Genomic DNA, 21,793 nt, shown 5'->3' with positions numbered 1-21,793 from the left:
TCTATTTAGGGCTTTGGGTACTCTTATTTTAGAGTTGCAAAGTAGGAAACATATTTTAGTATAGTCAGACAGTGTCTGACATAGTAGTAGAGTTAGTGCTCGTGAAAGCAAGAGCAGTGCTCGAGGGACTGTGGAGCTGGCTTAGAAGCAGGGGTGGTGCCCCTAGTGGCAGGATAGCCGCCATCAGTGGGCTGACGACAGACGCAGGTTTAGCTATGGTCTCCTTAAATTATTTAGGAGTATGCAATAGCTTAGTTAAGGCTTTTAGAGCTTATTGAATGATGCATGGGTATTTTGCATTGTAGAATTGATGATAGGCTTGGAACCTAGGGTGGGATCGCTAGGAACTGCCTGTAGTGAGGTACGTAAGTACTGACTGAGATGGACAATGATATATATTGTATGTGTTGCATGAGTATGTGCTACTTGTTTTTACCCTGTTTTTACGGCTTTAGCACATGCACGTTTTTACGGAGACTGCATCCAGTACAATGTGAGTCTAGACAGTTTCCATCAGTTAATGCGTTTTCTTCTTGAGAATTCGTGTCTGGGGACACTCAGCCCTGGTTTTGCTATCACTAGGATCGACCACGACGGTGGAGCAGACGCTATAGTCGATAGGAAAATATTGGAGCGGCACCGCCGACTAGCTATCTGGCACTGCCCTGCATATTCTTGGCGCCCTGAGTTATTGTTTTAAACCCTGGTTTTAAAATACACTTATGTGCTGCATATATTATATATATCATTGCTTAAGTATTGAGCTTAGAGCTCACGTCCAGTCTTTTCTACGTATCTGGACACCCCATTCGACGGGACAGATGTAAATGCAGGATTGTGCACCAGGAGCTTGGAGTAGCCAGTGACCAGTGAAGACAGCAGGATTAGCTGTAGGTTTTTGCCCTTTAGGCTTAGTTATTCGATTGGGTTGTATAATCGAATTTATTTAATCGGTTGTATTATGCCGGTCTGATTTTATTTAAGACTTCCGCAGTAATTTATTTAATGCATGTTTAATTATGCTCCTAACTCTGATTAGGTAGTGGATCTGGGTTGGATCGCTACAGTATTGATCAGTTACCAGTTGTCAGCGAGTTTCCTGACGTATTCCCTGATGAGATTCCTGGTTTTCCTCCGGTTTGAGAGGTTGAATTTGGTATTGATCTAGTACCAGGAACTACGCCTATATCCCGAGCGCCTTATCGTCTAGCACCTTCAGAGATGAGGGAATTGAAACAGCAGTTACAGGATCTGCTTGATAAGGGATATATTCGTCCGAGTGTTTCTCCATGGGGAGCACCTATTTTGTTTGTCAAGAAAAAGGATGGATTGATGCGATTGTGTATTGATTACAGACAGTTGAATCGTGTCACCATTAAGAATAAGTATCCTTTGCCACGAATTGATGATTTGTTCGATCAATTACAGGGTACTTCTGTTTACTTGAAGATAGATCTGATATCTGGTTACCACCAGATGCGGGTACGAGACTCAGATATATCTACGACTGCTTTTAGGACCAGATACGGGAATTATGAATTTCTGGTGATGTCATTCGGTTTGACGAATGCACCAGCAGTCTTTATGAATCTGATGAATCAGATATTTCGAGAGTATCTGGATAGATTTGTCATCGTCTTCATTGATGATATTCTTGTATATTCTCATGACAAGGATGAGCATGCACAACATCTAAGAATTGTTTTACAGACGTTACGAGATAAGCAGTTGTATGCGAAATTGAGCAAGTGTGAATTTTGGCTTGATCATGTAGTGTTTCTTGGTCATGTAATTTCTAGTGAAGGATTATCTGTTGATCCTAGAAAGATAGAGGCAGTTCTGAACTGGTCTCGACCGACGACGGTTGCTGAGATTCGTAGTTTCTTGGGTCTAGCTGGATATTACCGTCGGTTCATCGAGAATTTTTCATAGTTGGCCAGGCCTTTGACTTAGTTTACTTGGAAAGATGTTGCCTTCATATGGTCCTCGGATTGTGAGGAGTCATTTCACAAGCTGCGTGGACGTCTTACTACTGCACATGTGCTAGCTCTACATTCTGGATCAGGAGGTTATGTTGTCTATACTGATGCCTCTAGTCAGGGGTTAGGATGTGTTTTGACACAACGTGGACATGTTATTGCCTATGCTTCTCGACAGTTGAAGACGCATGAGAGTAATTATCCAGTACATGATCTCGAGTTAGCCGCCATTGTATTTGCGCTCAAGATTTGGAGGCATTATCTTTATGGCGAGAAATTTGAGATATTCACGGATCATAAGAGTTTGAAGTATTTATTCACTCAGGCGGAGTTGAATATGCGACAGAGACGCTGGATGGATCTTCTGAAGGATTATGATTGTGAAATAAAATATCATCCAGGTTCTGTTAATCTTACTGCTGATGCCTTGAGTCGGCAGGTGAGACTTTCTGCACTTCAGACTAGTGAAGTATCTCATATGATTCAAGAGTGCTGTTCATTGAGTTTTACACTCAAGCACAAGAAAGGGAGAAATGGGATTCGATTGTATACTATTTTGTCTGAGCCAGCATTGTATTCTCGGATCAGAGATTCTCAGATATCTGATGTTAAGACTCAGCGATTGGTACGTCTAGCCAATGGAGTTAATACATCTGGATTCCATTTTCAGGCAGATGGTTTATTGTGCCTATCTAATCGAGTTGTTGTACCTAATGTTGCGGAGCTTAGGAACGATATTCTTTCTCAAGCTCACAGAAGTCGATTATCAATTCATCCTGGAAGCATGAAAATGTATAAGGACTTGCGAACTAGATTCTGGTGGAAAGGGATGAAGAGAAGTGTGTATCAATTTGTTTCGAGATGTTTGGTTTGTCAACAGGTCAAGGCTGAACATCGACGACCAGGTGGATTACTGCAGAATCTTGAGATTCCCGAATGGAAGTGGGAGCATGTGACTATGGAATTTTTTACCCACTTGCCTATGACGTCACGTGAGTGTGATGCTATCTGGGTTGTCGTTGACCGTTTGATGAAATCAGCACACTTTATTCCTTACAACCGGGAGTATTCTTATGATCGCATGACACGCTTATATATCCAGGAGATAGTGCGATTACATGGGATTCCAGTGAGCATAGTTAGTGATAGAGACCCGCGATTTATCTCACGTTTTTGGGGTAGTTTTCAGGAGGCGTTGGGTACCACTCTGAGTTTGAGCACTGCATATCATCCGGAGACTGATGGGCAGTCAGAGCGGACGATTCGTACGCTAGAGGATATGCTACGTTCTTCTGTCATGGATTTTGGCTTATCTTGGCAGGATCACTTACCTTTGATTGAATTTTCTTACAATAACAGTTATCATCGTCGTAATGATATGACACCTTTCGAGGCATTGTACGGTAGACGGTGTCTTACTCCGTTATTCTGGGATGAAGTCGGGGAACGACAAGTCGAGGGTCCTGAATTGGTGCAGCAGATTCTAGACAAAGTAAATTTAATCAAGCATAGGATCAAAGTTTCTCAAGATAGACAAGCCAGTTATACTAATATTCGTCACAGGCCACTTTAGTTTGAGCCCGGTGAATATGTGTTTCAACGAGTATCACCTTTCAGGAAGCTGATGAGATTCGGCGTGAAAGGCAAGTTGTATCCTCATTTCATTGGGTCTTTCCAGATACTGGAGAAGATCGGAGATGTTGCATATCGTCTGGCATTACCGCCAAATCTTTCCAGTATACATAACGTTTTTCATGTGTCGTTACTTCGACAGTATATAGCTGATGAATCTCATGTGATTCAGTCTACTGATATTCAGCTAGAGCCAGATCTGTCTTTTGTTGAACGACCAATTCGTATCCTAGACAGGAAGGAGAAAGTTCTTCGGAACAAGACTATACCACTTGTGATGGTACAGTGGCAGCACCGAGGCATTGAAGAAGCAACTTGGGAAACTGAGAGTCGTATGCAAGCGAAATATCCTGAGTTGTTTTCTTTGTACTTTTGATTTACCATGTAAGATGTAATTACAGTTGTTGTAATAAAACATGGTTTGATGTTTCATATTGTTATCTTAATTTGTCTTTAGATGTTATTTCGCGGACGAAAAATCTAATGGTGGGGAGAATGTAGTAACCCAGAACTCATTTTAAGATAATAATATGTTAAACATGATTAAGGGTTGGTAATTAATCAATTTCGGAGTGTTATTGGACTTCGGAAGGAAAATTTGGGCTTTTGACTTTGGGCCGGATCGGAAGCTCCGATCCTAGCCACTTCGGAAAGCTCAGCGGATGTACGAGATCGGAAGCTCCGATCCTGGAATGGAAGTTCCAATCTCCGGCTGCCAGCTTTGCCCGATGACTCAGCCGTGAGTTTTGACAAGTGTTGATCGGGGGTGAGATCGGAAGCTCCGATCGTCGGATCGGAAGTTCTGATCCTGGCGTGTCCTGCATGCACGCAATGAGCTGGATCGGAAGCTCCGATCCCGAAATCGGAAGTTCCGATCCTGGCCGGGAATTTTGCCTATAAATAGGTCTCGTTCGATTTCATTTTGAAATACGAATTCCCGAGTTTCTTTCTTCAGTTATATAGTGTGAGATATACACTTGAGGGCCCTATCGGTTATAATAGAGGTTCTGGAATAACCAAGGTGTGGTTATAGTCATCCGGGACTAGCGACTCCAAAGGGCTAACTACGGACGAAGGTATGGTCCGGGAATCTATTTAAGTTCTGGGAGTACTTATTAGCTTAGTTAAGGCTTATAGAATTTATGTAGTCATACGGTGAACTTTTGAATATAGGCTTGGAACCTAGGATCCTATTATACTTGAACTAGCCTAGAGGTACATACACATTGACTGAGATTGCCAGCGAGTATACATGTTTATATGTTGCATTTATTTGGAATTATTATATGGCATGATGTATGATTTATCGCTTTCTATACTCATATGTCATGTGCATATACACGTTGAGCCTATACTTTGATATACCTGATTATAGAGCCGCTCAGCTTTATACTCGATAGTCTGTCACTGAGAGTACCACGACGGCGGGGGCATTTATGTCTGTCTACTCTGGTGTACTAGACGAGTGTGGTTGCACCCAGAGGTTGATCCGTGTGGTGGCAACACTCATGTGGCGCCGGTTCTGAGCATGACTTTTCAGATGACCCTGTACCAGTCATCATGTTGCATGCATCATATATTTACGTGTACTCATGTCTATGTACTGGGCGTTAGCGCTCACGTCCTAGTTGTTATCTTGGACACCCTATTCCATGGGGCAGGTCGCAGGATGGACGGAGCCGGTAGTTCGAGGCAGGACTAGGGAGCCGGATCTTTTCAGGGGAATTTATACAGCAGGATTTGTTTTAGCTGTATAATGTTTACTTTTAAGTATTTCGATTTGGTTGTATCACTACAGATTTAAGCCTGGATTATGTTACTAAGCTGATATGTAAATTTAAGTTTCTGCACATTTTACTCTGTTAAGTTATTTTGCTGTATTAAGTTTAATGCATGCTATTAGTTGCCAGTTAGTAGGTGATACCATGCAGGGTCACTACAATTATTATATGGCATGATGTATGATTTATCGCTTTCTATACTCATATGTCATGTGCATATACACGTTGAGCCTATACCTTGTTATACCTGACTATAGAGCCGCTCAGCTCTATACTCGATAGTCTGTCACTGAGAGTACCGCGACGGCGGGGGCATTTATGTCTGTCTACTCTGGTGTACTAGACGAGTGTGGTTTCACCCAGAGGTTGATCCGTGCGGTGGCAGCACTCATGTGGCGCCGGTTCTGAGCATGATTTTTCAGATGACCCGTTATCAGTCATCATGTTGCATGCATTATATACATATGTTTACTCATGTTTATGTACTGGGCATTAGCGCTCACGTCCTAGTTGTTATCTTGGACACTCTATTCCATGGGGCAAGTCGCAGGATGTACGGAGCTGCTAGTTCAAGGCAAGACTAGGGAGCAGGAGCCTTGAGGATTTTATTATACAGCAGAATTCGATATAGCTGTATAATGTTTACTGTTTAAATTTTCAATTTGGTTGTATCACTACAGTATTAAGCCTGGATTATTTACTAAGCTGATATGTAAATTATGGATTATGTTTCCGCACGTTTTTACTCTGTTAAGTATTTTGCTGTATTAAATTTAATGCATGCTATTAGTTGCCAGTTAGTAGGTGATTCCATGCAGGGTCACTACAATAAAACTGCAGAGAAATAAGGCGAGATGAGAGGCGCGCTCGAGCGCGCCTCTTAAATATGCCGACAGTAACTTTGGAAAAATTGCACGCTCGATCCGGTGAAATGCCAGGATCGAGCGCGCCTCTTAAATACTTGGGGCAGTGGGCTCGGGTTTTCTGCGCGCTCGATCCAAGGAAATGCCAGGATCGAGCGCGCACTACTTCAGAAATTACTTTTTTAATTTTCCAAAAATTTTCCGAAAATTAATTAAAAACAAAATTCAACAAAACAAAAAAATTAAAATGAAGCAAAAACAAAAAATAAAAAGGAATAGAAATAGAAATACTGGGTTGCCTCCTAGTCAGCGCCTTTGTTTACGGTCGTTGGCTCGACTGAATGATGTAGTTCATTAAGATGGTTTAAACTTTGTTCCTTTGTCCACCTTCACCCACTTAAGAAATTTTCCAGTTAATGTCCCATGCTTTTTCTGCTTCGATTTCTTGGGGATTCTTTTTGCTCGGTCAGAAGGACGTTTTGTCTCAATTTTAGGTACCAGCATAATAGAGAGAAAAATTTCAGTAGTAGAAATTTCAGCAGGCATTGCAATAGTCTCCTTAACCTTATCACCATTCACAACCTTATCGTGTTCTTGCAACAAGTTATTAATGATATCAAGATTATTTACAATACTTTCACAATCAGGAATTTGCAAGTTATCAAAAATATGAAACTTAACAATCTCCCTATCAAACTCCATAGTGAGAGTACCATTATTCACATCTTTAACAGACTTTGAAGTTTTCAAAAATGGTCTTCCTAGAAAAATTGAACTATTCAAATCATTGCTTTTCATATCAAGCACATAGAAATCTGCAGGAAAAACCAAATCACCAACTTGCAAAAGAACATCTTCTAACAGACCCCTAGGATGAATAGTAGATCTATCAGCCATTTGAATAACGATTGCAGTTTCAGTCAAAGGCCCAAGATTTAAGGAAGCATAAACAGAGTATGGCATGACATTGATCGATGCTCCTAAATCTAGCATGGTCGTATCAAGATGAATTTCTCCTATTTTACATGGAATCGAGAACATACCTGGGTCCTTGCATTTTGTAGGTACCTTCCTTTGAATGACAGCTGAGACTTGTTCTCCCAATTCGACTCTCTTACATCCCTTCAACTTATGTTTTCTTTTCGCAGTACATAATTCTTTCAAAAATTTAGCATAACGAGGTACTTGCTTAATAGCATCTAACAGTGGAATATTTACCTCGCATCTACGAAAAGTTTCATATAATCCCTTAATACTTTCATCTTTCCAGGACTCTTTCAATGCTAAGGGAAAAGGGGCCACAGGATTATAGTCAGAAAGCGGAGGAAACTTACCTCTTGATGCATTCTTTTGAATATATTCACTCTCATCCACCTTAGATTCCTTGTCATCTTCAGTCTCTACCGGTTCTTGGACCAATCCTTCACGAATCTGCAGCTCTCGTCCACTCCTCAACGTAATAGCACTCACGTTTTCCTTCGGATTCACTACTGTCTGTGATGGTAAAACTCCAGACTGTTGTGCTTCCAATTTGTTTATTGCAGTTGCCAACTGTCCCACCTGAGTGTTTAAGTGTTGGATACTTGCTCTCGTTTCCTGTTGAAAACTCAAGGTGTTAGTCGCAAGATCCTTAACTATATTTTCAAGAAACTCACCTGGCGTTGGAATTTGTAGGCGCTGTGGTGGAGGATGATACGGTGGCCTATAAGCTTGATTGCGCAATTGTGCTTAAGGTCCAGGCTGATTCGCCTGTGGATTTCCGTATCTGAGGTTCGGATGATCCCTCCAACCTGGATTTTATGTGTTAGAATAAGGATCATACTTTTGCTGAGCTGGCCATGGAAATCCTCCTGCTGCATTAACTTGTTCCACAGATCCCTCTTGAAAAGTGGGACACATGTCAGTTGCATGTACCACTTGAGTGCAAATTCCACATACCCTTGAAATTTGTCCATTCCCTACAGCCATATGACGCACAAGAGACGTCAGTTCGCTCAGTTGTTGTTCAAGGGAAGAAACATTTACCTCGTTACTCTTCCTTGGCGCAGGATCACTTCTGTTGCTGCCAAATTGCTGAGAATTGGCAGCCATACTCTCGATTAGATTCCTTGCTTGTACCGAAGTTTTATCCACGAAAACTCCTCCACTAGCCGCATCCAGCATACTCCTGTCATGAGGTAACAAACCTTCATAGCAGTGTTGAATTAACAAATTTTCACTTATCTAGTGTTGCGGACAGCTGGCGCACAGTTTCTTGAAACGCTCCCAATACTCATGCAGCGATTCTCCCATCTGCTATTTGATGCCATAAATTTCCTTCCTGATGTTTGCCGCTCTTGAGGCTGGAAAATATTTCTCTAGGAAAACCCTCTTCATTGCATTCCAGGTGGTGATGGAACCAGGAGGTAAATATTATAGCAATTCCTTTGCAGCACTCTTCAAAGAGAAAGGAAAGGCTCTAAGTTGAATCTGCTCCTCTGTCACTCCATGTGGTTTCATGCTGGTGCATACGACGTGGAATTCCATCAAGTGCTTGTGCGGATCCTCACGTGCAAGACCATGAAAAGCAGGCAATAAATGTATCAGTCCAGATTTAAATTCAAAAGTAGCATTATTTCCTAGAGTAAGGAAAGTAATGCATAAGAGCTGTTGGTTTGGATCAGGAGTGCCCAATTGTCTCAAGCTCAGATTTGCATTCGCCGCCATCTCTTCCTTAGGCTCTTCAACCTGATTTTCGTCCTCTTGAAATTTCTTTCGAGCTTCTCTCCTTCGCTTAAGTAACATTCTTTCTATCTCTGGGTCGTATGAAAATTCTTCTTCTTCCGAAGATTCGCCTGAAAGCATGAACAAAACAGAGTAGCACTACGAGGAATAAGAATTAAATAAAATAAAAAAAAACAAGGACAAAATAAATTTAAAAACCGATCCCCGGCAGCGGCGCCAAAATTTGGTAGCGCTTATCGTGTCACGCCCAAATTACCCGACTCAATCAGATAAATAAAAACATGCAGTGGTGTGAGTAGGGATCGGTCCCACGAGGAAATGGAAATTTAAAAGTGTTCTTTAAAATTAAAAAGGGGATTTTGAATTGAGATTAACCACTAAAAATTCAAAAATAATTTATAATAAAATTCATTAACTGTCAAGCAAGATTAAAAATTAAACTGAAGAAATCAATAAGAAACAAGACTTGGTATCGGTCGACTACACCCTTGATATTATTCATTCAATCATTGATCACCTGAAAATAATTAATCCTATCAAATATTAACCATTGGAAATTTAATTAATGTTTCACCTTAATTTTAGTTAACTAGACACAAGCGTTCTAAGTTCACCCTTATGTAGCACCAAGAACTTCTAAAATTTGAAAATCATGCCTAAAATTATTTTCAGTATTTATATTTTAAATTTCTTGGAGTTAATTGTTTAAGTTTCAGTTAAAGTTAGCCTTGCTTGACTTATTTGAATTAAATGCCTTGAACTGTTTAGTTAGTAATTTTTATCCAGGCAGGCGACGACGGTGGGCTTCGGTGGTTTATTTTCAAGATTTTTAATTTTAAGATTTTAAGTTAGAGGTAAAAGAGGGGTTTTGGCCAAAAATGCAAATTTTGAATTTTTAGGGGTCAAAAAGCAATTTTATCATTTTCTTGGGTTATTTCCTAAATTTTCCATAAAATAGGATTTTATTAAATCCGGGTTAGTGGAATTTCAATTAAAATGTTGAGAGTTGAAATTTTAAATTTAGAAGTTTGAAAATAGCAAAAAGTTTGAGGTAAAAAGTTTTAGTAGTACAAGTAGTACTTTTGCTAGTACAAGTGAAATTTTAAAACACTACACACAATACACTACACTTTTAATTTACACTATCATTAAAACATTTAAATTAAAATCAAGACACAAACCCTAACTCCCAAACCCTAGCCCTAGCCGCCCACTTCTCCCCTCTCCCTTGAAGAAGCCGTCCAACCCCTCCAGCCGCCGCCTGCCGCCGTCCCAGCCACCGGAGAAGCTCCCCTAGGTGCTTAGCTTGGTGTTTGGTTGAAGTTCCACTCTCATCTCCTCTTCTTGTTCGAAATTTGTTGGTAGATAGGTGAAGGCAAGTGTAACTATTTCTTTGGGCTAACATTCAAGCAATATCTACCCCCACCCTTAAGACTTCTTGCAATAATTTCGAAAATGCATGATGTTGTGATGTTAGGGTTTCGAATTTGGGCATTTAAGGGGCTGATTTTGCTAAATGTGTTATGGGGTTGAGTTTATGTGATTTAATGTTGAGTATATGTGCAATGACATAGATTTATATGGATGTTCTTGCCAAAATTCGAATTTTCAGAATGTATAAGGACCTAAATTTCGAAATTTTGCATGTGTAGGGGCTGAAATTTAATTGATGTTGAAGTATTTAATGGTCTTGCATTGGTCTTGATTGATTGTTCAATATTTTGGAGTTTTGATGGTTAATTCTTGATGTTCTTGATATGTGTTGTGAAAGTGTGGATTGAGTGTAGCCCAAGTGTTTGGAAAAAGTCCTAAGAGAGGTTATTTGAGGTGTTTGGGTGTTTGGTGTGGAGATAAGTTGAGGAAAGTGGGCTAAGTGTTTGAATTGTTGGAATTGGAGGTGTGTGAGGTGCAGGGCAGTACTGTTCACGGGGCAGGGCAGTGCTGGTCTGAGGTCTGGGCAGTGTTTGGTCTGAACCATAGTAAATTTCGTGTCGTTTTGGTCGCGTCGATATAAAATGGGCTCGATTCGGATAAGAATTGAGTGAGTTATGGATTTTTCAAAATTGGGTGTAAGTGCAGATTTTTCCTTTGAATAGGGGCTGTCCGATTTTTGTGTTTTGAAAATTTGCTCTTTTGATCTTTTGATGATACCACCTATTCCTTGGGATGATTTGGAGTGTTTTTTGAGTGTCGGTTCAAGCGGGACGGGTTTTGGATAAGGCATGACAAAGTTAAGGGCTTTTCGGTTTACTTGCTCGAGTTAAGTCAAGTTTGAGGATTTTGTTGGGTAAGTTGTCTTCTTTGGACTTAGGGGCAACCACTCATCCACCTTAAACTGACATTTTCGAGTCGAGACTCATGTCTTAAAGATTGCTTATTCGTGTGCATTTGACGTGTTCTTGAGTTTAATAAAGAAAAAGGAAGTTTACTTGTTTGCATGCCATTTAATGTATGAGTTGAGTCTTTATAAATGAAAAGGGAAAAGAAAGCAAATATTTTTGAATGAAGTGATCTGTTTGTGACAAGAGGGGTGTTGCTAGGCCGGGGGATGCCTCGGTCTACTCACCAAGAGGTTATAGAGGTTAGGCAAGGAGCAAGAGACATCTTGTTTACCCTTGCCACAGAGGGGCAATGTGGGATCGGGAGGCATCTTGGTCTCCTTGCCATAGAGGGGTTAAGTTCGTCGGGAGAAATCTCGTCGTCTTGCCGGCATAATGCACTGCAGCCATGATCATGATCGAAACAGAGGGTCACAAATCAGGGATCGGATTTCTAAGAGGAAAAAGTAAAGAAAAGTTTAAAAGTTAAAGTTTCACAATTTTAGTTGACTCGTTTTGCATTGATGTCAGTCTTTCAGTTATGCATGAGTCTAAGTTGAATGTTATGAAAGTTAAAGTTTATCATAGTGTGAGTTCATTAATGCATGATTTCTATATCTTTCTAGTTTCATGCATATTACAGTTTAAGTTGAGTTTTTGCATCACGTATTTTAAACCCTTGTTATTATCCTAGTTATGCTTGTTGAGTCTTTAGACTCACTATGCTTGAATGTTTGCAGGTGAGGATTTTGTGGAGGAGACGGAGGGGCGTGATCTACTGGGATGAGGTCATCGGTAGTGCGAGGCCCAGTGACCGTTTCTTCCTTTTAGTTTATGTTTTTCCGCACAGTTATCGAATTTATAATAATGAAGTATTATTTGAGATCTTGTAGTATTTATAGCCAGGATGTGCATTCCCTGTGCTACAGCTTATGTTTTGAAGTACGTTTTCCGCTTTTGCAAGTTTATGATTATCGTTGGAATTAATTTTAAATGCTTTAGTTTACTTTATGCTGTAACCGGGAGGTGGTTACTAGGATTGCATGTTTATGTTTAACGCACTTAAGTTTTGAAGTCAATTTTCTTTCCTTATTTAAATTGCTGTTTGAGTCTTGATGGCTTATTTGTTTTACAAATAGGTCATGTCAAAATTTTTAAAAATCCGTAATTTTCCTTTATTTTAATTATAGTCTAGTAGCGAGTAGTTAGGGTCGTTTCAGTTGGTATCAGAGCACGGTCTTGGTTTGGGCTGAGCCTACTGCCGGTTGCTGAAACTCAGGGGATCTCGCCTCAAAGTCTGTAAGATTTAAGTTTAATGTGTCTATCTGTTTAAGTTTTGATGTATTAGTTTCTTGAGTTATTGAGAAGTTTAAATTTGAAGTAAAAATATTTTCTAAGGCATGAAATTTGAATGTTGGATTTTCTCAATGCGTTTAGATGGCTCGTCGTCGTGATCCGCGTGCAGTTACGCCTCCACCGCCGCCTCCTCCACGGCTGCCGCCTTCACCGCCGCCGCAGGTGGATGTAGGAGGACAGGTGCTAGCGGGATTGGCCCGCATTCTCGAGCGTCATGTGGATGCTCCTAGAGCTGGGATGGGGACTGTTTATGAGCAGTTCCGGAAGATGAACCCGAAGGACTTCGCTGGCACCACTGATCCGTTGATAGCGGAGGGTTGGATTCGCTCACTAGAGGTGATCTTTCGCTACATGCAGCTGGGAGATCCAGATAGAGTGAGGTGTGCTGTGTTTCTCCTCCAGGATGATGCCGCCCTCTGGTGGGAGGGAATGGAGAAGATTGTGGACCCAGCTACTCTACCTTGGACTGAGTTCAAGAAGTTGTTCTTTGAGAAGTATTTTACTGCTGATGTGAGAGGCCGTTTGAAGACGGAGTTTATGAGCTTGAGACAGGGAGACTTGTCGGTGGCACAGTTTGTGGTGAAGTTCGAGAGGGGCTGCCATTTCGTGCCTTTGATTGGAGATGATGAGAAAGAGAAGCTGGAGCACTTTCTTGTAGGGCTTCGACCTACCATCCGTAGGGATGTGCTGATGGCTGAGCCATCTGATTATGCTTCAGCACTGAGGCGTGCCTTGAGGTCCGAGCAGACGCTGAGAGATATTAGCGCGGAGGCGCATGGCAAGAGGCCCTTCCCTCATCAGGGCCACTCTCAGCAGCAGCAGCACGGCAAGAAGCCATATCATGGACCCCCAAGACAGCAGGGACAGCAGGCACCGCAGGGGCGTCAGGCCCAGAGACAGGTTCCTCCCAAGGCTGGGGAGAAGCCTATTTGTCAGTTTTGCCATCGTCCGCATTTTGGGAAGTGTTTGAAGGATGCTGGAGTTTGCTTCAAGTGCAAGAAGCCAGGACATATGTCTACCCATTGTCCAGAGCTGAGGAGGCCCGTGCAGGGCAGAGTGTTCGTGATGGAGGCTGAGCAGGCCGACCCAGACACTACTCTTCTCACAGGTAATATCTTAACTTTTGGGTTAGAGCAGTTAAAGATTTGTAGATGCATGTGACTCTAAGTCTTTGCTTGTTTGAGGTTTTCTCTAAGTATCTTGCTGTTTGTCTTAGGTCCTTTGACTGTTTAGCATGAATAGTATCTTGTTTGGGAATTGTTGAATTAGAATGAGCCTAAGTAGAACTCGTGGTTTTAACTTCAACCTTTTGTCGTTGTAACTACTGCTATGCAGGTAGGATTGTTGTGGCAGGCGTAGCCACGAGGGCCTTATTAGACTCAGGGGCTACCCATTCCTTTATATCGGAGTCTTTTTCCCTTGAGAGGGGCATTCAGAGCGAGGAATTGGAGGTTGGATTCTCAGTTACTATCCCCTCAGGAGAAGAGCTATCCACCAGGAGCTTGGTGAGAGACCTTGTATTGCTTTTGCAGGGTCAGTCAGTGGTAGCAGACCTCATAGTGCTACCTTTGCTAGAGTTTGACCTGATTCTTGGGATGGATTGGATGACGAAGAATGCGGTGATGATTGATTTTCAGCAGAGGTCAGTACTAGTCAGGCCTGAGGGCGAGGAACCGTTTTGGTTTGAGGCTGCTAAGAGCTTGAGGAAGACTCGAGTCATTTCTACTTTGCAAGCTCAGAGGCTTGTACTTAGTGGGTGCGAGTCATTTCTAGCCAGTTTATCTTTGACAGAGCTGCCAGAGCGACCAGTTATTTCTGATGTGGCTATCGTCAGGGAGTTTGAGGATGTGTTCCCTAGCGATATTGTGGGAATTCCGCCCGATAGAGAAGTGGAGTTCTCTATAGATTTGGTTCCCGGTACTGTGCCTATCTCCAAGGCACCGTACAGGTTGGCTCCTACCGAAATGAAGGAGTTAAAAGAGCAGATTCAAGAGTTGCTTGACAAGGGATTCATTCGCCCTAGTTTCTCCCCTTGGGGCGCACCAGTCCTCTTTGTTAAGAAGAAGGATGGTAGTCTAAGACTATGCATAGACTACCGAGGTTTGAACGGAGTGACTGTGAAGAACAAGTACCCATTACCTAGGATCGAGGACCTCTTCGATCAATTGCAAGGTGCATCCGTCTTTTCGAAGATTGATCTTTGTTCAGGTTATCACCAGTTGAAGGTGAAGGAGTCAGATGTGGCGAAGACAGCTTTTAGGACTCGTTACGGTCATTACGAGTTCCTTGTAATGCCGTTTGGGATGACGAACGCGCCCGCGGTTTTCATGGATCTTATGAACCGCGTGTTTCATCCTTACTTGGACCGCTTTGTCATTGTTTTCATCGATGACATCCTCATTTATTTGAAGGATAGAGTGGAGCATGAACAACATTTGAGGACCGTTCTTGAGGTGCTTCGAGAGCACAAGTTGTTGGCCATGTTTGATAAGTGTGAATTCTGGTTGGAGAAAGTTGCTTTCTTGGGTCATATTATTTCTAAGAGCGGTGTGGAAGTAGACCCTTCAAAGGTTCAAGCAGTGAAGGAGTGGTCTATACCGAGGAGCGCGTCTGAGATTCACAGTTTTCTTGGATTAGCCGGTTATTACCGAAAATTTATCAAGGGTTTTTCCTCCATTGTTGTGCCTATGACAGCGTTGACTAAGAAGAACGCCAAGTTTGTTTGGAGTGCCGAGTGTCAAAGGAGTTTTGATACTTTGAAGGAAGCTCTTACGAAAGCGCCAGTGTTGACCATGCCATCCGGGCAAGGTGATTTTGTGGTGTATACTGATGCTTCCAAGTTGGGATTGGGAGCAGTTCTGATGCAGCGAGACAGAGTTATTTCCTATGCTTCTAGGCAATTGAAGGAGAACGAGAAGAACTACCCTACTCATGACTTAGAGTTGGCAGCGGTAGTGTTTGCTCTTAAGATTTGGAGACATTATCTTTACGGAGAGAAGAGTCAGATCTTCACAGACCACAAAAGCCTCAAGTACTTCTTCACCCAGAAGGAGTTGAATATGAGGCAGCGTAGGTGGTTAGAGTTGGTGAAATACTATGACTGCGATATTAGCTACCACCCGGGTAAAGCTAACGTGGTTGCAGATGCTTTGAGCAGGAAGACCGCAGTGCTTACCTCCTTGTCAGTAGCTAGACCGTTGCAGGTTGAGATTCAGAAGTACGGTCTTGAGTTTTATGCGAGTGGTAGAGCTCCCCGTTTGTCTTCCCTTAGTGTGCAGACTACACTTTTTGATCGTATCCGTGCAACGCAGTCAGTTGATGAGCAGATCAGGAAGTGGAGACAGAGAGATGAGGAGAAAGGCAGCGGTTTGTATGCTGTGGTAGATGGGATTGTGAGGTACAGAGGTACATTTTGGGTTCCCGCAGGTGATTCTCTGCGAGTTACTATCATGACAGAGGCACATACGTCGCCGTACTCAATCCACCCCGGTAGTACGAAGATGTATCGGGATCTTCAGCAGCTTTATTGGTGGCCAGGCATGAAAAGTGACATTGCCCGATTCGTGTCAGAATGCCTGACATGCCAGCAGGTCAAGGCGGAGCATCAGACACCGGCCGGATTGCTTAAGCCTCTCCCTATTCCTGAGTGGAAATGGGAGAATATCACCATGGACTTTGTTGTGGGATTGCCGAAGACAGTGAGAGGTTCAAATGCTATTTGGGTTATTGTAGACCGTCTCACTAAGTCGGCTCACTTTTTACCGGTGAAGATGACTTTCACGATGACTCAGTTCGCGGAGTTGTATATCCGGGAGATAGTCAGACTACATGGTATTCCAGTCTCCATAGTGTCTGATAGAGATCCACGGTTTACTTCGTCTTTTTGGAAGAGTCTTCATTCCGCTATGGGTACGAAGCTACTTTTTAGCACCGCCTTTCACCCGCAGATTGATGGCCAGTCAGAGAGGGTGATTCAGATTTTGGAGGATCTTTTGAGGGCATGTGCTATTGATTTTCAAGGTAGTTGGGAGTCGAGACTACCATTAGTGGAATTCGCGTATAATAACAGTTTTCAGTCCACTATTGGCATGGCTCCCTATGAGGCACTATATGGGAGGAAGTGTAGATCTCCAGTGTTGTGGGATGAGATAGGTGAGAGATCAGACTTTGGTCCGGAGATTGTTCAGTTGACCACCGAGGTAGTGGCTAAGATCCGTGATAGGATGAGGACTGCCCAGAGTAGGCAGAAGAGTTATGCTAATCACCGGAGGAGAGACTTGGAGTTCTCGGTGGGTGATCATGTATTCATCCGTGTAGCGCCGCTGAAGGGAGTTTTGAGGTTTGGGAAGAAAGGAAAGTTGGCACCGAGGTTCATAGGGCCCTTCGAGATTTTGGATAGGGTAGGGGTACTGGCTTATAGAGTGTCCTTGCCGCCTAACCTTGATAAGATCCATAATGTCTTCCATGTGTCGATGTTGAGGAAGTACATCTCGAACCCATCCCATGTGCTTAGTTCGGAACCGCTTTAGCTATCTCCTCACTTGACCTATGAGGAGAAGCCCATCCGGATTTTGGATAGACAGGAGAGAAGACTCCGTAACAAGTCGATTCCAATGATCAAGGTGAGATGGCAGAACCATTCGGATGAAGAGGCCACTTGGGAAGCAGAAGCAGATATCAGAGTTCGATATCCGAAGCTTTTTGGTAAGTTTTAATTTCGAGGACGAAATTTCTTATTAGGGAGGGAGGAATTGTAGCACCAAGGACTTCTAAAATTTGAAAATCATGCCTAAAATTATTTCAGTATTTATATTTTAAATTTCTTGGAGTTAATTGTTTAAGTTTCAGTTAAAGTTAGCCTTGCTTGACTTATTTGAATTAAATGCCTTGAACTGTTTAGTTAGTAATTTTTATCCAGGCAGGCAACGACGGTGGGCTTCGGTGGTTTATTTTCAAGATTTTTAATTTTAAGATTTTAAGTTAGAGGTAAAAGAGGGGTTTTGGCCAAAAATGCAAATTTTGAATTTTTAGGGGTCAAAAAGCAATTTTATCATTTTCTTGGGTTATTTCCTAAATTTTCCATAAAATAGGATTTTATTAAATCCGGGTTAGTGGAATTTCAATTAAAATGTTGAGAGTTGAAATTTTAAATTTAGAAGTTTGAAAATAGCAAAAAGTTTGAGGTAAAAAGTTTTAATAGTACAAGTAGTACTTTTGCTAGTACAAGTAAAATTTTAAAACACTACACACAATACACTACACTTTTAATTTACACTATCATTAAAACATTTCAATTAAAATCAAGACACAAACCCTAACTCCCAAACCCTAGCCCTAGCCGCCCACTTCTCCCCTCTCCCTTGAAGAAGCCGTCCAACCCCTCCAGCCACCGCCCAGCCGCCGCCTGCCGCCGTCCCAGCCACCGGAGAAGCTCCCCTAGGTGCTTAGCTTGGTGTTTGGTTGAAGTTCCACTCATCTCCTCTTCTTGTTCGAAATTTGTTGGTAGATTGGTGAAGGCAAGTGTAACTATTTCTTTGGGCTAACATTCAAGCAATATCTACCCCCACCCTTAAGACTTCTTGCAATAATTTCGAAAATGCATGATGTTGTGATGTTAGGGTTTCGAATTTGGGCATTTAAGGGGCTGATTTTGCTAAATGTGTTATGGGGTTGAGTTTATGTGATTTAATGTTGAGTATATGTGCAATGACATGGATTTATATGGATGTTCTTGCCAAAATTCGAATTTTCAGAATGTATAAGGACCTAAATTTCGAAATTTTGCATGTGTAGGGGCTGAAATTTAATTGATGTTGAAGTATTTAATGGTCTTGCATTGGTCTTGATTGATTGTTCAACATTTTGGAGTTTTGATGGTTAATTCTTGATGTTCTTGATATGTGTTGTGAAAGTGTGGATTGAGTGTAGCCCAAGTGTTTGGAAAAAAGTCCTAAGAGAGGTTATTTGAGGTGTTTGGGTGTTTGGTGTGGAGATAAGTTGAGGAAAGTGGGCTAAGTGTTTGAATTGTTGGAATTGGAGGTGTGTGAGGTGCAGGGCAGTACTGTTCACAGGGAAGGGCAGGGCTGGTCTGAGGTCTGGGCAGTGTTTGGTCTGAACCATAGTACAGTTCGTGTCGTAGTGGTCGCGTCGATATAAAATGGGCTCGATTCGGATAAGAATTGAGTGAGTTATGGATTTTTCAAAATTGGGTGTAAGTGCAGATTTTTCCTTTGAATAGGGGCTGTCCGATTTTTGTGTTTTGAAAATTTGCTCTTTTGATCTTTTGATGATACCACCTATTCCTTGGGATGATTTGGAGTGTTTGTTGAGTGTCGGTTCAAGCGGGACGGGTTTTGGATAAGGCATGACAAAGTTAAGGGCTTTTCGGTTTACTTGCTCGAGTTAAGTCAAGTTTGAGGATTTTGTTGGGTAAGTTGTCTTCTTTGGACTTAGGGGCAGCCACTCATCCACCTTAAACTCACATTTTCGAGTCGAGACTCATGTCTTAAAGATTGCTTATTCGTGTGCATTTGACGTGTTCTTGAGTTTAATAAAGAAAAAGGAAGTTTACTTGTTTGCATGCCATTTAATGTATGAGTTGAGTCTTTATAAATGAAAAGGGAAAAGAAAGCAAATATTTTTGAATGAAGTGATCTGTTTGTGACAAGAGGGGTGTTGCTAGGCCGGGGGATGCCTCGGTCTACTCACCAAGAGGTTATAGAGGTTAGGCAAGGAGCAAGAGACATCTTGTTTACCCTTGCCACAGAGGGGCAATGTGGGATCGGGAGGAATCTCGGTCTCCTTGCCATAGAGGGGTTAAGTTCGTCGGGAGAAATCTCGTCGTCTTGCCGGCATAGTGCACTGCAGCCATGATCATGATCGAAACAGAGGGTCACAAATCAGGGATCGGATTTCTAAGAGGAAAAAGTAAAGAAAAGTTTAAAAGTTAAAGTTTCACAATTTTAGTTGACTCGTTTTGCATTGATGTCAGTCTTTCAGTTATGCATGAGTCTAAGTTGAATGTTATGAAAGTTAAAGTTTATCATAGTGTGAGTTCATTAATGCATGATTTCTATATCTTTCTAGTTTCATGCATATTACAGTTTAAGTTGAGTTTTTGCATCACGTATTTTAAACCCTTGTTATTATCCTAGTTATGCTTGTTGAGTCTTTAGACTCACTATGCTTGAATGTTTGCAGGTGAGGATTTTGTGGAGGAGACGGAGGGGCGTGATCTACTGGGATGAGGCCATCGGTAGTGCGAGGCCCAGTGACCGTTGCTTCCTTTTAGTTTATGTTTTTCCGCACAGTTATCGAATTTGTAATAATGAAGTATTATTTGAGATCTTGTAGTATTTATAGCCAGGATGTGCATTCCCTGTGCTACAGCTTATGTTTTGAAGTACGTTTTCCGCTTTTGCAAGTTTATGATTATCGTTGGAATTAATTTTAAATGCTTTAGTTTACTTTATGCTGTAACCGGGAGGTGGTTACTAGGATTGCATGTTTATGTTTAACGCAATTAAGTTTTGAAGTCAATTTTCTTTCCTTATTTAAATTGCTGTTTGAGTCTTGATGGCTTATTTGTTTTACAAATAGGTAATGGCAAAATTTTTAAAAATCCGTAATTTTCCTTTATTTAATTATAGTCTAGTAGCGAGTAGTTAGGGTCGTTTCACCTTACCCCATAAATTAACCCAATACAAGCGATCAGATTTAAATCCACGGTAGCATTCAAACTAGCAAAACTGATAAACCTAGACAACACATACACAAACGGATGTATTTAGCCTAGTTAATTGTTCACTACAAGAAAATTTCAAAACGACAACGGATATTATCCGTTGTCGTAGGGGAGATTAAAACCGTTGTAACTGGGTGCGTTGTAAAAAAGCATGCCCTATAACAACGGTTTATATCCGTTGTTGTAGCCATCCTACCACAATGGTTTTGCAACAGTTTGTAACCGTTGTCGTAAATCTCCAAAGACAACGGTTCTGCAACAGTGTAAATCCTTGTCATTGACTATTTAAGACAATGGTTTTGTACAGTTTATATCCGTTGTTGTTTATGGCTTAGGACAACATATTTGCAACAGTTTATATCCGTTGTCATTTGTGGATTACAAGAACGGTTTTGCAACAGTGTATATCCGTTGTCGTTTGTGATATACGACAACGGTTTTGGCAATAACATAAATCAGTTGTATTTGGAGTCATTAAAACCGTTGCCTAATTAATCTTCATACGAACTATAAATATTAATAAAGAAATCAATATAAAATAAAATATTTACTACATTGAATCCATGAAAATATTCAAGTTCCAAAATAGTTACACACATCTAATTTGGAAGATAATACTACGTAGTCGAAACTCAAAATATCCCATCTAATATAATATAAATGTAACAAAAGTAGTTCCAAAAGATGGTTGTATCAAAACATAAATCATCATGTGTTTGTTCTTGATAACGATGTTCACGAGATGACTTCAACGTATTACCAAGGCGATCTGAAACACAGCTCAATCCTTGCATCAAAACCCCTTATGCATTACTCTCGAGTTACCTACAAGAAAACACATTCTCAGTCCAAAATTATCAACAAAATCTTAAACCAATTTAAACATGGAATCCAATCTCAACTATCAAACTAATATCTCGCTTGTCATGGAAAAAAATAAAAGAAAAAAACTCAGAAACTCCAAAAGGGAAGGCAGTGCAGATTTTATTCAACTCATTTTTGCATTTGTATTGAATTCATAAAATATAGTAGGCACAGTTGACAAACCGTGGGCTCCGACCAACCCACAGGCCACAAGCTAAACCATGGATTTGGCACTTTCAAGTTCCACTCCACAACATCCCAATAACTCAAACCACACACCATTTCAAGTTCCACTCCACATCCCAATAAGCTAGCCTCCCAACTTTAATTCATACTAGCATGGATCTGCCTTCTTGTTTGATATCATAAGCAAATTAACATTATTTTAGGTACATGTAAAATAAGCTATGCATATTTAATCTCTCCTATTCTACAACATATTTCATTTTAACTAAAAGTTGACTAAAGATCCTATGCAGCTAGTTAGGCCTTGTTCGTACCTTAGGAGGGCTAAAACATTAATGAAGGATAG

Source organism: Henckelia pumila, chromosome 3, assembly GCF_033568475.1.
Source record: "Henckelia pumila isolate YLH828 chromosome 3, ASM3356847v2, whole genome shotgun sequence".
In the NCBI taxonomy this organism is placed as follows: domain Eukaryota; kingdom Viridiplantae; phylum Streptophyta; class Magnoliopsida; order Lamiales; family Gesneriaceae; genus Henckelia; species Henckelia pumila.
The sequence above is the reverse complement of the archived record's forward strand: the minus strand, read 5'-3'. Positions refer to the sequence as shown.